This window comes from Leiobunum rupestre, chromosome 11, assembly GCF_980474605.1.
Source record: "Leiobunum rupestre chromosome 11, qqLeiRupe1.1.hap1, whole genome shotgun sequence".
Classification (NCBI taxonomy): Eukaryota; Metazoa; Arthropoda; class Arachnida; order Opiliones; family Sclerosomatidae; genus Leiobunum; species Leiobunum rupestre.
The window spans coordinates 19,327,613-19,342,729 of record NC_143394.1 but is presented as its reverse complement, the minus strand read 5'-3'; positions in this window follow the sequence as shown (position 1 = coordinate 19,342,729).

Here is a 15,117-nt window from a genome sequence, read left to right as displayed (position 1 = left end):
TTAAATGAATTATTATTGCAATACTCATATCAACTCTGTGAAAGCATTGATATTTATTAGCTAGTATTTTATGATAAACAACAATCTTTACCTGATACACTACTAAGGTTGACCGTTGACAATGAAATGTTAAGCCATAGTACACAAGGCTATAAACATCATTTTTTAAAGCAACTGTCGGCTGTATCATTACCACCTGTATTATGAAAAGGCCCCTGTTATTAGATATGGCTGTGAATCTATCTGATCCTTCGAAAAATAGCGACTTTATTGAAGAGTGTGGTGCCAAAATTAACGTCGTCAGAGAACCATTGTAGAGTATTATATTTAGACAACTATACTCTTTTTAGCGGAGTTTAACCAAAAATATATCACATGCAATAAAATTGTTTAAATTTTTTGAAATGTATGTTATCGGCCAATTTACAAACGATCCAATCAACGAGAGGGGTACCTATAAGTGCCCCCCTTTTGGATCAAAATGTAGCTTAACTACCTTGTTTTGATTACGACGATAGTGACATCTGTTGAAAAAAAGAGATACTTGGAGTCGAGCCGACACTTGCTTTAAACGTCATCGAAACCGTGCAATTTTTTTCGTTATTTTAAATATTTAAATCCTCTCTTTTACGACTAGTTAAGTAAACGAAATACTTTTATACTTTATACATTTGATATAATAAATTTATTAAGGGGAAGCATTGTGAAAGTTTAAAAAACGTGACGTGTTTGCGCTTGTTAATCTAGAGTTCTATAGCTCGGATTACTAAGAACTCTTCGGTTTTGTAATCACGAGGTCTGGTTCTAAAAAACCTTCGAACCGAATTTGGATATCGCTAATGGTTATTTAAATAATTGTACTTAAATGTGGATGAAATGCGCTTACAAGCTCTCACAAAACACCGTTTATCTCGTAAATGGCCAAATATAACTTCACGAGATCTTTTGTATCGTGATCAGCAAAGTTCAAACTATAAATTGTTCGAAGGCAATTGGATTCCATCGTTTAGTTAATTATTAATTTAACTTGAAAAAGTACCTAAAATTAAATATATTTGGCTGAATTGTTTAAATACTTTGAAAGTCGATATTACTCTCAAATTTATAGTACATTTTACGAAACATGTATTCTTTCATGTGTAAAAATAATTATTCAATTATCTTAAATAGATATTTAAATAATGAGCATTAAACTTGAACAATAATGCTGATACCTATCAACTTCGCGCCTGGTATTCTAGAAAACCGTTCAGACTAGAGCTTTGGGAAAGGTTTTAAGTTCATCTGGAAGTTTCGATTTTAAATTTGTTCGAGGCGAATTTTAATCGAAGACTTGGTAAATTTTTTATATGATGACAAAATTAAGCAATATTTAACATATTTCGTCATCATTTTTAATATACTTCAGTACGACGAAAATCTTTTAGCTTCATACGCTTCGTAAATTTAACCTTACTTTATTGAATAGAAAAAAAATTCAAAAAAAAACTATTATATTTTGGTAACTAAACACATTATCTAAAAATATTAGAATTTGATAAGTTTTCCTATACTCGGATCTGCACGCGGGGGCTACCTAGAGGTTGTTTTCCAAACTAACGAGAAATAAAGAAAAAAAAATGTGTAGATGGCAGCATGAAGGTTTTCGAAGAGGGATTTTTTTTCTAAATTGTGAATGGTACTACTATAGAAGCCTCACGGATGTTTTTGGTAGTAAAGGTAGTAGAGTAGAAAAACGGACACACTTCTTTCCTCCCCCTGAAAACTATGACCCCTTCTTTGGCGGACCGCGATTAGCTACGCTTGTCCATCAAATCTACTCTCCCCTCCGCTTAGCCTTTCTTCATTTGCGTTATTTCATATTGGGGCTCTCTACCAGTTTCAGTCGTTTTCAGGGAGCTCTAAAGCGTTCGCGCTACTCTCTCAAAGCGTCCTTATTTCACCCGGTTTCCCATTTTTGAAAGTATTAGAGTATACTGTAGCCGCGTTCACACTAGATACTTTGGAAAAGTTTTGGAAAGGTTTCAAAAGCTAAATTTTTAAAAACTTTATGTCAAGAGAATTTATTGTTTGCTTGTTAATCCAGCTGATACCGAAATTTTACAATTGGACTTTTTGAAACCGTTTCAAAGCGTTTCCAAAGTCTCTAGTGTGAACGCGGCCTAAGACTCTTAAACTTTTAATCGAATATTTCGATATTTAACCCTATAGAAGTTGAATAAATTGTTTAATTCGACGATATAATTTGGAATGTTAATTCTAGTATTAATAAATATTTCTAAGAAGTTCACAGGCTCCCAGACAATAGTTCTTAGTGAGAACTATTGTCTGGGAGCGTGTTGTTACGTTTGGAATTTTTTAGTTACTTAATATTTAACATTGTAACATCTTGCGGTCCCTGTCGTAAAAAGTAAGAGAGGTTAAAAGCTTGGAGGAGAGAAGTATTCTGGAGTGGAAAAGTCGGGCGCCACCTGCGGCTTTGTAAAATTCCCATCATGCTCTTTTTGGTCGGACGTCATCAAGCCAGAATGATGGCAGATAAAGCTGACGTCCAACCAAAAACCGGTTTAACCGAGGTAGTCTGGGTAATTCTAACAGCAATAGGCGGGAAAGGACGTTCTTATTACCGCTATGGGATTTTCCACTCCAGAATACTTCCCTCCTCCAAGTTAAAAGTAACGTAAGAGATACTTTCAAATGTTTCAATTAAGGGGAAGCATTGTGAAAGTTTAAAAAACGTGACGTGTTTGCGCTTGTTAATCTAGAGTTCTATAGCTCGGATTACTAAGAACTCTTCGGTTTTGTAATCACGAGGTCTGGTTCTAAAAAACCTTCGAACCGAATTTGGATATCGCTAATGGTTATTTAAATAATTGTACTTAAATGTGGATGAAATGCGCTTACAAGCTCTCACAAAACACCGTTTATCTCGTAAATGGCCAAATATAACTTCACGAGATCTTTTGTATCGTGATCAGCAAAGTTCAAACTATAAATTGTTCGAAGGCAATTGGATTCCATCGTTTAGTTAATTATTAATTTAACTTGAAAAAGTACCTAAAATTAAATATATTTGGCTGAATTGTTTAAATACTTTGAAAGTCGATATTACTCTCAAATTTATAGTACATTTTACGAAACATGTATTCTTTCATGTGTAAAAATAATTATTCAATTATCTTAAATAGATATTTAAATAATGAGCATTAAACTTGAACAATAATGCTGATACCTATCAACTTCGCGCCTGGTATTCTAGAAAACCGTTCAGACTAGAGCTTTGGGAAAGGTTTTAAGTTCATCTGGAAGTTTCGATTTTAAATTTGTTCGAGGCGAATTTTAATCGAAGACTTGGTAAATTTTTTATATGATGACAAAATTAAGCAATATTTAACATATTTCGTCATCATTTTTAATATACTTCAGTACGACGAAAATCTTTTAGCTTCATACGCTTCGTAAATTTAACCTTACTTTATTGAATAGAAAAAAAATTCAAAAAAAAACTATTATATTTTGGTAACTAAACACATTATCTAAAAATATTAGAATTTGATAAGTTTTCCTATACTCGGATCTGCACGCGGGGGCTACCTAGATGTTGTTTTCCAAACTAACGAGAAATAAAGAAAAAAAAATGTGTAGATGGCAGCATGAAGGTTTTCGAAGAGGGATTTTTTTTTCTAAATTGTGAATGGTACTACTATAGAAGCCTCACGGATGTTTTTGGTAGTAAAGGTAGTAGAGTAGAAAAACGGACACACTTCTTTCCTCCCCCTGAAAACTATGACCCCTTCTTTGGCGGACCGCGATTAGCTACGCTTGTCCATCAAATCTACTCTCCCCTCCGCTTAGCCTTTCTTCATTTGCGTTATTTCATATTGGGGCTCTCTACCAGTTTCAGTCGTTTTCAGGGAGCTCTAAAGCGTTCGCGCTACTCTCTCAAAGCGTCCTTATTTCACCCGGTTTCCCATTTTTGAAAGTATTAGAGTATACTGTAGCCGCGTTCACACTAGATACTTTGGAAAAGTTTTGGAAAGGTTTCAAAAGCTAAATTTTTAAAAACTTTATGTCAAGAGAATTTATTGTTTGCTTGTTAATCCAGCTGATACCGAAATTTTACAATTGGACTTTTTGAAACCGTTTCAAAGCGTTTCCAAAGTCTCTAGTGTGAACGCGGCCTAAGACTCTTAAACTTTTAATCGAATATTTCGATATTTAACCCTATAGAAGTTGAATAAATTGTTTAATTCGACGATATAATTTGGAATGTTAATTCTAGTATTAATAAATATTTCTAAGAAGTTCACAGGCTCCCAGACAATAGTTCTTAGTGAGAACTATTGTCTGGGAGCGTGTTGTTACGTTTGGAATTTTTTAGTTACTTAATATTTAACATTGTAACATCTTGCGGTCCCTGTCGTAAAAAGTAAGAGAGGTTAAAAGCTTGGAGGAGAGAAGTATTCTGGAGTGGAAAAGTCGGGCGCCACCTGCGGCTTTGTAAAATTCCCATCATGCTCTTTTTGGTCGGACGTCATCAAGCCAGAATGATGGCAGATAAAGCTGACGTCCAACCAAAAACCGGTTTAACCGAGGTAGTCTGGGTAATTCTAACAGCAATAGGCGGGAAAGGACGTTCTTATTACCGCTATGGGATTTTCCACTCCAGAATACTTCCCTCCTCCAAGTTAAAAGTAACGTAAGAGATACTTTCAAATGTTTCAATTAAGAAGGCCCTCGAGAAGACCACGGTATTTTATAGAAAGGTTGATAGCCAGCCCCATAAGAAAAAAGGGGCCGTGGAGTAGCGGATGACGCTTTGCTCAGGGTCGTAGCCAGCAAAAATTGCCCCCGGGGGTTAAAATTTGGCGCCCCCTAAAAAAAGCAAAAAAAGTATTGAAACCGATATTTTGGTGCTCCTAATGGTTACTCAGGCCAGTGACGCCCGGAGCGGATACCCCACTCGTACCTGTCTAGATACGGCCATGCTTAACATTATGAAGAAATTTGAATATTTGAGAGCTTTGAAACGCTGGTGTATACATACAGTAGATAATCACGAAGAAGTCGAATAAATGCCGTATTAAATAAATAATTACGTAAATAGGATATAAATGGGTAAATAAAAGTTTAAATACATATATGACGGAGTTTATCGGACAACTAAATAAATAAATAAATATATATATATATATTTATTTTTTAACTTTCGAAATATTCCGCTTAGGTCTTTTTGGAGTGGTTTCACCGTCAATTAAAGCTGTCGACTGGGCAGGTGTATTCTCCGATTTATCTCGTGTGCTAGCCCCCTGCACCGATTCAGAACATTCCGATTCAAACGCTTTACGGGGAGGAATGGAAAGTTTTGGAAGGGGTCCGAACAGATATGAGTGTGCATAAAGTAGTAGGCCATTATTTTTAAGCCGCCATTGGCGACGCCATTTAGATGTGAAAACCTCTGTGCCAACAAGAGTCGTGTCTTGTAGGCGGCAACCGTAACCAGGATTTGATATCTGGGGGGTACGCAATGGAAACAAATAAAAAAAAATAAAAAATTGTACATACAACCATACGGTTCAGGGTGGGCACGGCCCGACCGCCCCCGCTGGTTAGATTATACCCCTTGAAGCACTGGTTGCTAAAAAGCGCCCCCCGCCCTCGTTTTTTTCCCGAAATAAAGTGGCTGTAAAGTTTATCTCGCTCTGAATGTTTTTTTCATTTATTCAAGCCATTTTTTTCAAATTATTGAAATTGCCGTATTACTTTTTGCTGGATTTGTCACCTGTCCGGGCTAGGGGGACGCTGGCGTAGGACACTGTGATGATAGGCCTCCGGTAGTATGGTCTCTGTTACTAGGTACACCGGGCTGTAAATTCTGACACACTGTAGAAAGGGAAATAAAAATTTATTCGAAATCGAAAAAAAAATACCTAATTCATTAAATTTAATATTAGCTTAAGTTACCGATTTACCGATTTAATCAAATTATTACTGAAATATCTGGAAATATAAAGTAATTTCATGTTTTAAACTGCCAGGTTAGCTTGGTGGTTATAAATACGAGTGAAAATCGTGTTAGTCCTCAATAGGATTTAGAGCATAATTGAGGGGGGGGGACGTAAATTCACATTTTTAGCTGGCCTCTCTGCATTAGGACGGAACGTCCGTTTTCTTACATTCACCTGTATAATTTCAATGGCGGTCTCGTGGTTCCGAAGGTATCACGAAACCTCTTTTCTCACGGGCTTCAGTGGCGTAAGCAAGAGGAGGGTTCAGTTTTCAATACTTGTTTTTATGCTTAGATTTTTCCGAATATTTATATCAAGAATGTATTTATTTATACCTAGGGAGAATGTCTAGTATTTCGAGCTAGTTGAATTGATCGTATACTGTATAATTCGTAAAATCATTTACTGATATATTAAAGAGTAAAGATTTTGTATCTCTACGACGATAACTATCCTACGGATGGCAAGACTGACTGTTGCACCCCCGGCCCCATAATAAACGTGATTAGATACTGAACCTTAAAATAATTAATGAGTGAGATATGGATTAAATAGTTTCCTGACAACGGTTTGTAGGGTTAAATAAATAAGCGGTTTTTTTTGTTTAGATTTCATCATTGATATATTAAAGATTTTGTATATCCACATATTTTATCATCTATGATACGACGATAATTATCGTAATGCTGACGGCTCTGATCGCGGCAAAGTTACTTCACAGTATCGCGCAGTGCTGACAACGATCTGCGGGATCGAAATGGCACAATTTAATAAATTAATTTTATTCTGGCTTAGAAATAGGGATATAACAGTCCCGGTGGGCAGTCCTAGCATTAGCCATGGCGGCCATCTAGGTTGGAATTTTTTTTTCAATATGGAAAAGCATGGATGACGTCACAACATGTCGCACTGTTAGCTCCCTATAATCACTGGTATGTTAAAAATTAACTGTGTACCACTCTGAGAAACACTGTCAAAATATTTTCTCCATAATAGGGAGCTAACAGTGTAACGTAGGCCATGGGGTAGTTTGCCCATGCGTAGGCCAACGTCACCTATGCTAAAACCTATAGATAAAGATTTTCCAGCCAACATGGCGATCGCGGGGCCAAATCGGTACCTAAAATGATTTATTTCTTCAAAAAATATAAGAGCACAATGTCATTCTAGAGTGACCAAAACGTCCCTTGGACTTTCAGCGGGAGGGTAACAGTTAGAGGCATCATCTTGAACGGGGAAATTACCCCGAAAAAAAAAACACGGGGCCTTCTACAAAAGTAAAATGAAACTTGAGGGTCAACGGTATACAGACCGTACTGATAGTGCAGAGCAAAAAGACGTATAGCGAAAGGCTAGAGAATCAACGCGTTGAGAGGGGGGTTACAATCCATGCAGGCCACGCAAGGGGGGGGGAGATAATCTGGAGGGGAATTTTTCTCCTCTTTTCGAGTGTAGCCCCCCCCCCCGTTTTTGAAAAGGATATTTCTCGCAAAAACCGAATTTGAACCATGGACTAATTAATGTATACATTAATTAGTCCATGTTTGAACTGACACGTTTACGATTTTTTTTAATTAAATAACTAAAAGGGTCATTTAAAATTTGAGACGGCTAAGTTGGAGAACGGGTATCGTAATTTGATATACCAAAATCAAATCTACTATATCAAGTCTCCAATGTCCAACGCGACGAATCGAAAATGACGAAAAACGTTCGTCCAATGAAGACTACGAACGAAGGAAAATCTCTCCCTTATAATATAGTTACATTCTTGTTTGTATATATTAACAGTCACCAAAAATTCCGGACCAAATAATTTAATATAGCGGTGACAATTTAATTCATATCCAAATTTTGAAGTTATTTGTTGCTTATACCGGTCCCAAAATAGAGAAAAATATAGTTGAACCAAAAACGTCCTATACCTGTATAAAACCTCTTACTACCCACAAAATGTAAAGAAAGCGGTGCCAACCCTTTTTCGAAGAATTACTCGTCTATTGACGGTGAAAATTGACCGGAATGGAGATCTCCCATGGAGCCAATACCCCCCCCCCCCCTACCACGCTATCCTCCGCCACGGGCCAAACAATAAAGTTCGTCCGATTCAGTCTGGCAACGGGTCACCTTGAAGCGATATTCTAGGTAACGTTCGATACGTCGTACAATCTTCTTCCTTACACCTTTTCACGCCTTACCAGGTGAGCAGCAACAAGACCTCACCCCATAGAATTTTTTTAGGGGGAAAACGGTTCGCACAACCATTCTATTTCGCTATATAAAATGCTACTAAACGTTTAAAAATATTGCAATAATAAAACGAAATAATTATCTTATTATTAAGTTAATATATTTTATAAATACGAATCTCACGAAGAATTCATGAATTCTATAATTTTTTTCTACATTTTGCTAGCTTCAATATAATTATTTTGTAGATGGCGCTGTAAGATTGGAAGTACCTGCGAAAAGTGCAACGGTCAGCGCCATCTGCTGATTTATTTTGCTACTAATAGTTCAAAATGCTTCCCCTTAAGAATATGGTTAGATAGCTTAAGCTCATCTTTATTACTATTTTGCAAAAATTAGTCTTTTCAATTTTAATGACAACAATCATACATAGAGATAGAAAAAAAGTAGAGGCCCATTGAAATCTGAGGGTTTGTTCCGCGCTGCTATCCCCCTTCACGAGCTATGCGTTATAGGGAAGAAATACGTGGCGCCACAAACGGCCATCTAAGAAACTAAACTCCCTTTGTGGCAACCAGCTGGGCTCTACGACGTCATTGCAGAATGTAAACAACGTCGATACTTCGAGAGAAAAAACCAGGATACTGTATTTTAAAATACAGAATCCTTGATTAAATACAATTATCAATTCAAATAATATATTTCTGATAGACTGGCATTGCATACAAAATTGTCCTTGGAAGTGGTACGTTTTCTTCGAACTGCTTCTTTTGACTATATCATTGTGTATCTGCTGATTTTTCTTAATCTTATATTTACAAGTATCCTATGGGGAATTTCCAATGGCCTTTGATAGCCACAGCCATAAATACAAGGGCTGATGCGGCTTGAGTTTACGAATCCGGAAAATTCATTTCCTGTCCATTCAGTATGTTTCTTGATTGACGTTTCATCAATAGATAATGCTAATAAAAGTTAATGATCTGATTTGTCACTCACATTTTTAATGTAGTTTATCCATTCTTGTAGAGGGTTTTGATGTGGTAAACGAAGGTGTTTTCTCAAGAAATCGTATGCTTTCGGAGAATAAAAATGAACTGTCATGGCAAAGCTTCGGAGTAACCGAGGGTATTGCTGATTTTTTATTCTTCAACCCAGTTCTATTGAAGTTGGATCAAATCTTTCGTCTAATTTCAATAAAAGCTTTCGTTTTCTCATTTCATGAAGAGTTTTTTAAAGATGAATCATCTTCAATCTCGTCCATTTCAGTAGATTCAAAATCCATCCATACTGACTACAAATTGTAAATAAGGTAAATCACGGAATATTAATTATTAGGGCAACTATTTTCTTCTGTATATTCTTTATCTGAGGATGACACTTCTAACTCTGGAGTGTCGAGACCATAGAATGTTTCATATTGGATATCCGAAGACTTTTTGGGAGTTTCAATGCTTCCGTGCAACAGTAGGTGCTAGATGCTAGATGTATATTATTACTAATCTCCAGTGTCTCCGAACTGACCAAATCATTATGTTAGCTGTAAGTCCGCTATAAAGTTGTTTTTGTATATACCGATATCAAGAATGTATTTATTTATACTCAGGGAGAACGAATATGTCGAGACTATCGACGGACACGTTGAGCCCCTAACCCCGTCACGCTAAGGGGGGGGGGGGGAAAGGAGGCGGTCTTATTTTTTGCGTTAATCGCGTCGAAAAACGTTATTTTTAAGAACCAATGAGATTGCAGTATTATTTGATTTTATTAAAGCGGAGCAGCATACTGGGGGGCCCAACGGGTGGAATTGGAAAAACGCTAAAAATAATCTCGACATATTCATTCTCCCTGAGTATAAATAAATACATTCTTGCCGATATCACTAATATTATTAAACCCTTAAAATTGTATACTTTTATCCCAGTTTTGTTGAATCTCAAGGGAAAATACAATTTGGAACTTCACAAGCTTCAACTATTTTCAGATTTATTTAAATTTACATAAGTACTCTAATTAAATTATTATAATTCATTCAAAATTGTATGTAAAACAAGTAATATTTCAAACTTCAATAAAATTTACTTTATTTATGATAATAAAGCCTATTACAAGTTAAAACTTCTTTAGAGCCTAAAAAGTTTGGCTTTCAAAAGCTGTAGTTAGTTTCTCACGCCTATTTCGTTTCCTGAAAGCAAAATCCACGTAACTTCTTAAGACTTGTGTATATAGTTACGTGGATTTTCCTTTCAGGCGACGATTTCTAGTTCCTCCAGAACGGTGTGGTGGCGCTACGTGCTTCTTCCCTATAACGCATGCCACGGGGGGGGGGGGGGATGAAATTTCCATAACAGAAAGCAGCTCTTTTTTTCCCCTGTCTGGGCCTCTACTTATTTTCTATCTCTATGCAATCATATCTATATAAAAAACAGACAAACTTTTATTATAAACGCTAATTCAATTATTCCATACGCATCATTCTTGTTGACTCAGGAATACTGCTCAAAAACCAACCAATTGTTCTAAAACAAGTTATATATGTTTATAACACGCCAAGAAACCCATATTTACACAAAACTAGGTCAAATATTAATTATTTGCTCTCTTTTAGCATTACATCAGTAATTAAATATATCTTTAATAGCTGGGAAAACCTGTCCGAGCCATAAATAGTTGGGTTAACCGTATAATTCTTATAAAGTTGTAATTGTCCAAAATACATGATAAATAACTTTTAATCCTTTATTAATTAAAAAATCTACATATCATAAGCAAAAATATACCTAATATTTTCAGAGGCGAGCTGAACTACTACGAAATATTGAAAACGAAATGTAAGTTACATAGTACGTGGTTTAAACAACTTATTTTATGAAATGCACTAGCTAGGTAATTTATATTTCCTTGCATAACATTAGAGATTTCAAAGGGGGTAAGCCAGAGGCCACAAAAAGTATTTTAGAAGCCTAAATCTTCCCAACTTTATGGATGCTGACCGGTTGAGCCAAAAATACCACAAACTCACTTATTTAAATAATGATGAAACAATAAAAAAAAGTATTTAGAAGAAAATATATCACCCTATAAAGTACTACGAACGTTATAAATAAATGGTTTATTTACCTTTTGAAACGTCGATCCTTAAATTGACAGCTCTAGAAATAAGTAGTTACTTGTTTTGTAATGCGAAGAATGAATTGAAGTTACTAAGAATATTTCAGCATAGCATTAACCCCTGGTACCATCCTCACAGCTTTTGTGGAGAAAGTTCGTCTGCATTTAAAGCGCATTCAAGGTCATACCATATAGCAAACTTGAATGGGAAAGCAGACGAATTTAAGCTACAAAGGTTGCGAGGATGGGAATCAGAATCCTGTAGTCCAATATTCTGAGTAACTTCAATACGTTCTTGGTAATGCGAGCTAAAATTCGCTGAAATCTGATGTGAGGGGAAATGAAAAAGACCCCGATGAATCAATAACACTTTTCCATAATTATTTATACGGGTGCCTACATTATATATAAAGAAGGCCTGATCATTTAAGAAAATGATCTTCCACGGTATGACAGAGATGGCGATACTTTCGTCATCCGCCAAAACAAAAGCACGGTCAAAGCTACAGCTTCTAATCAGCGAGCCTCCCGAAATTCGAATGAACGTTCTAGTTATTTCTCCGATTTCTAAGGTCACAACTAGGAGTAGAAATCTTAAAATATTTCACACGATTTTCCGAATACTTGAAAATTGAAAAGCAAAATACGTGTAAGCGCGAAAAAAAATGATTATTTAAAGGAACTTGAAAATTTAATTACATAAAGACCATAAAACATACCTCAATTAGTGATCTATATATAGTAGTTTTGTATATCTTTGCCGGCAGAAAGGAATGTTCTTTATTTGTATTACCATGGTAATAAAATTATCTTTTTTTGGCTAAATAAATTGGATATGTTTAATAAATGAAGTCAACGGAATTTCATTCCCGTCTTTACAATCCCGAGTTTCGATAATAACTGCTATTTATTTTTTTAAAGCGCTTTATTTTACTTTCATGAGTCGCACGCTGATTTTCAAAAATGAAGACGTATAATAATCCAAATAAAATATAATTAATAAAACATTAAAAACTAGAGAAGTGCCAGATTACCGATGATGATAAATATAAAGAAAATACAAAAGATAAATAATTCGTTCCTAACCTAGGCTGCTAAATATAAACATAAGCCTATCATAAGGTCCCCATAAGCAAAGGTCTACCATAGGGGCCCATGTTAACGGCGTTGTCCCGGAGAGAAGAAAATTAACGTACGACGATAGGGCAGTAGCGACATCTTCTTTTTCAAAATTTCTACATCTAAAATATCCTCTTACTTGGTAGAGCAGCCACGCTCGGGTTGATAAATGCCACGCAAAACGCGTCTAAATCTCGAATTTGAAAAATAAATACCTTCAGAAACAAGTGTGATTAAATTGTGATTAAGCCTTGGCTACGGTGCTAAGGGCTCGCGGCGGAGATTTATCATTTATCCCGCGTGGTTCTAAGTTTAAAAATTTTCGCGCACGCCTTCTGCGCATTCATCAAGCAACGCGCGAAATCCATTTGGGGAAATCGATAGTTGAGGATGTGGCTTATGATATAAACTATACGCGCATTCTATCTGTGAATAAAATAAACAGCAAAAATAAAACCTTGTAAGCTTTTTTAATCATCGTTTGGCAAGATTGCGGTCACTACGCTACGTGTTGCCGCCATTTTTCCGAAATTTTCCCGCCGAGCTCGCGCTAAACTTCTTACAAGGATGCTGGCGCGTTCATCCCTCCTACTTCGCCTCCCTTCCTATCCTCCTTGATAAAAGTGAATTGTGTAAGTACAATTATGACTGTAGTTTACATCTGCCCCAATACTAGTTTTGGGTGACGTAGGGTACGCGACGATTGTATTAATAGTTGTAGACTAAACTAAGATTTTAGTTTCTTATTATCTTATAAAATGTTTTCTATTTGTCATTTTTGTTTTTTCTCCAGTATTTGTTTTTATTCTACCATTAGGTTAGGTTAGGTTAGGTTAGGTTAAGGTTAGGTTAGGTTAAGGTTAGGTTAGGTTAGCAATTTCTGGTTCTTTTGTAGCTGATTCGTAATTAATTACCTTGTTTTCCATTGAAACCAGCCATCTTTGGCTCTTTGTAGCTTCTCCGAATGCACATTCCCTGTTTTTCATTGAAATAAAAAATTTCTGTTTCTTTTGTAGCTATTCCGTATTTAATTACACTGTTTTCTATTGCAACAAGCCATTTCTCGCTCTTTGGTAGCTGCTCCGTATTTAAAAACCCTGTTTTATAATGAAACAAGCCGTAGTTTAGTCTACAACTATTAATACAATCGCCGCTTACCCTACGTCACCCAAAACTAGTATTGGGGCGGATGTAAAGTTTGTAAACTACTTCCACAATTATTTATTTAGCATGAAAAGTTTTGTTATTCCTTAAATTAAAAGATACTTAAACGGTTTTAAATTCAGAATATATTTATTTATAACATACAACGTTTAGGATGAACTCTTCCTCCTTCTTCAGTTATAAATAAATATATTTACCCCAACCATATTTGGCCTATCAGCGTATCGTGAATCACGTTTGCCTCAATTTCTACGTCATCTCCGATTGGGAGGAGGGTTAAAATTTCATTTCCCCAATTTTTCTGACATAAATCGTGGCCGAAGCGGAATGCCTTGCTAAAGGCTAAAGTGCTATATCCAGGAAGCGTTAGCTTCTATTATTAATCCAAGGTGATAGGGCAGCCGTTTATGCGTTTTTGCGTCTATGAGATATCCCAGTGTTTACTTAATTTAACTTCTAATCGTGTTGATCTGGAATCCGGTAGATTTTGCGATTCAAACGTCATTTAAATACCTTATTTGGCGTGATCATTTTCAGTTTTAATTTTGTGGTTGTTGGCTGAACGAAATGTGCTTCTTTTCGCAGACAATCAAAAGTTCGACGTCACAAACGCCATTTACCCAACAACCTAACAAGGAGAGTACCCGAGGTGTTTATTGCCTATTTTATTCAAAGTCGGCCGTAATATAGACCTATATGAGATATGAAATTTCCCAAAAGGAGACGTTGCACTACCCATTCGATTTGTCATGGCAACCGAAAATGTTTTTGACCACTTAAAACAAAAATATGATTTTTTCCTTATTTTACCCAAAAATTGTTACAATTTTACCCCAAAAATGTTCCAATTTATCCAAACTTGATGAATTATTTTATGTGTGGTCCAACCCATTTTAAAATTTTATAAAAATTTCGTAGGTGTTTGTTTTAAGTGGTCGAAACATTTTCGGTTGTCATGACAAATCGAATGGGTAGTGCAACGTCTCTTTTTGGGAATTTTCATACCTCATTTAGGTCTACATTACGCCCGACTTTGAACAAAATCGGCAATAAACACCTCGGGTATGATACAACTTTATGGCGAAAAGTATTTTTATTAGAAAATGTTACTAGATCCGGGGGAAACAAATTCCAGTAGTGGATAACATCACAGGCAAAATAGTTGAGACGGTGGAAAGTGAGAACACGCGGTTTGTTTAATTAATTAATTAATAAAAGTTAAGAGGTAAATCATTGTAAAAGAAGTCATGAAGTAGACAAAGATTATTGAGGCGATGACGAATATTAATAGGATCGATGTGAAGCTTTTGCAGACGAGTTCTTAAAGAACTTGGGCAATTGCGAGCCTTGTTAGCAAAATCAAGAGTATCATTCCGATCTCTATATTTTCTGTGATCCTCCACATCTTTTACGCGGGCTATGCGAACAAAAACAATCTTTTCATATATTTCTTCGACCCAATTCAAAGTGACTATGGTCTAGTTTTCTCAACACTAATAAAAAAAATGGTTTTAATTTCAGTTTT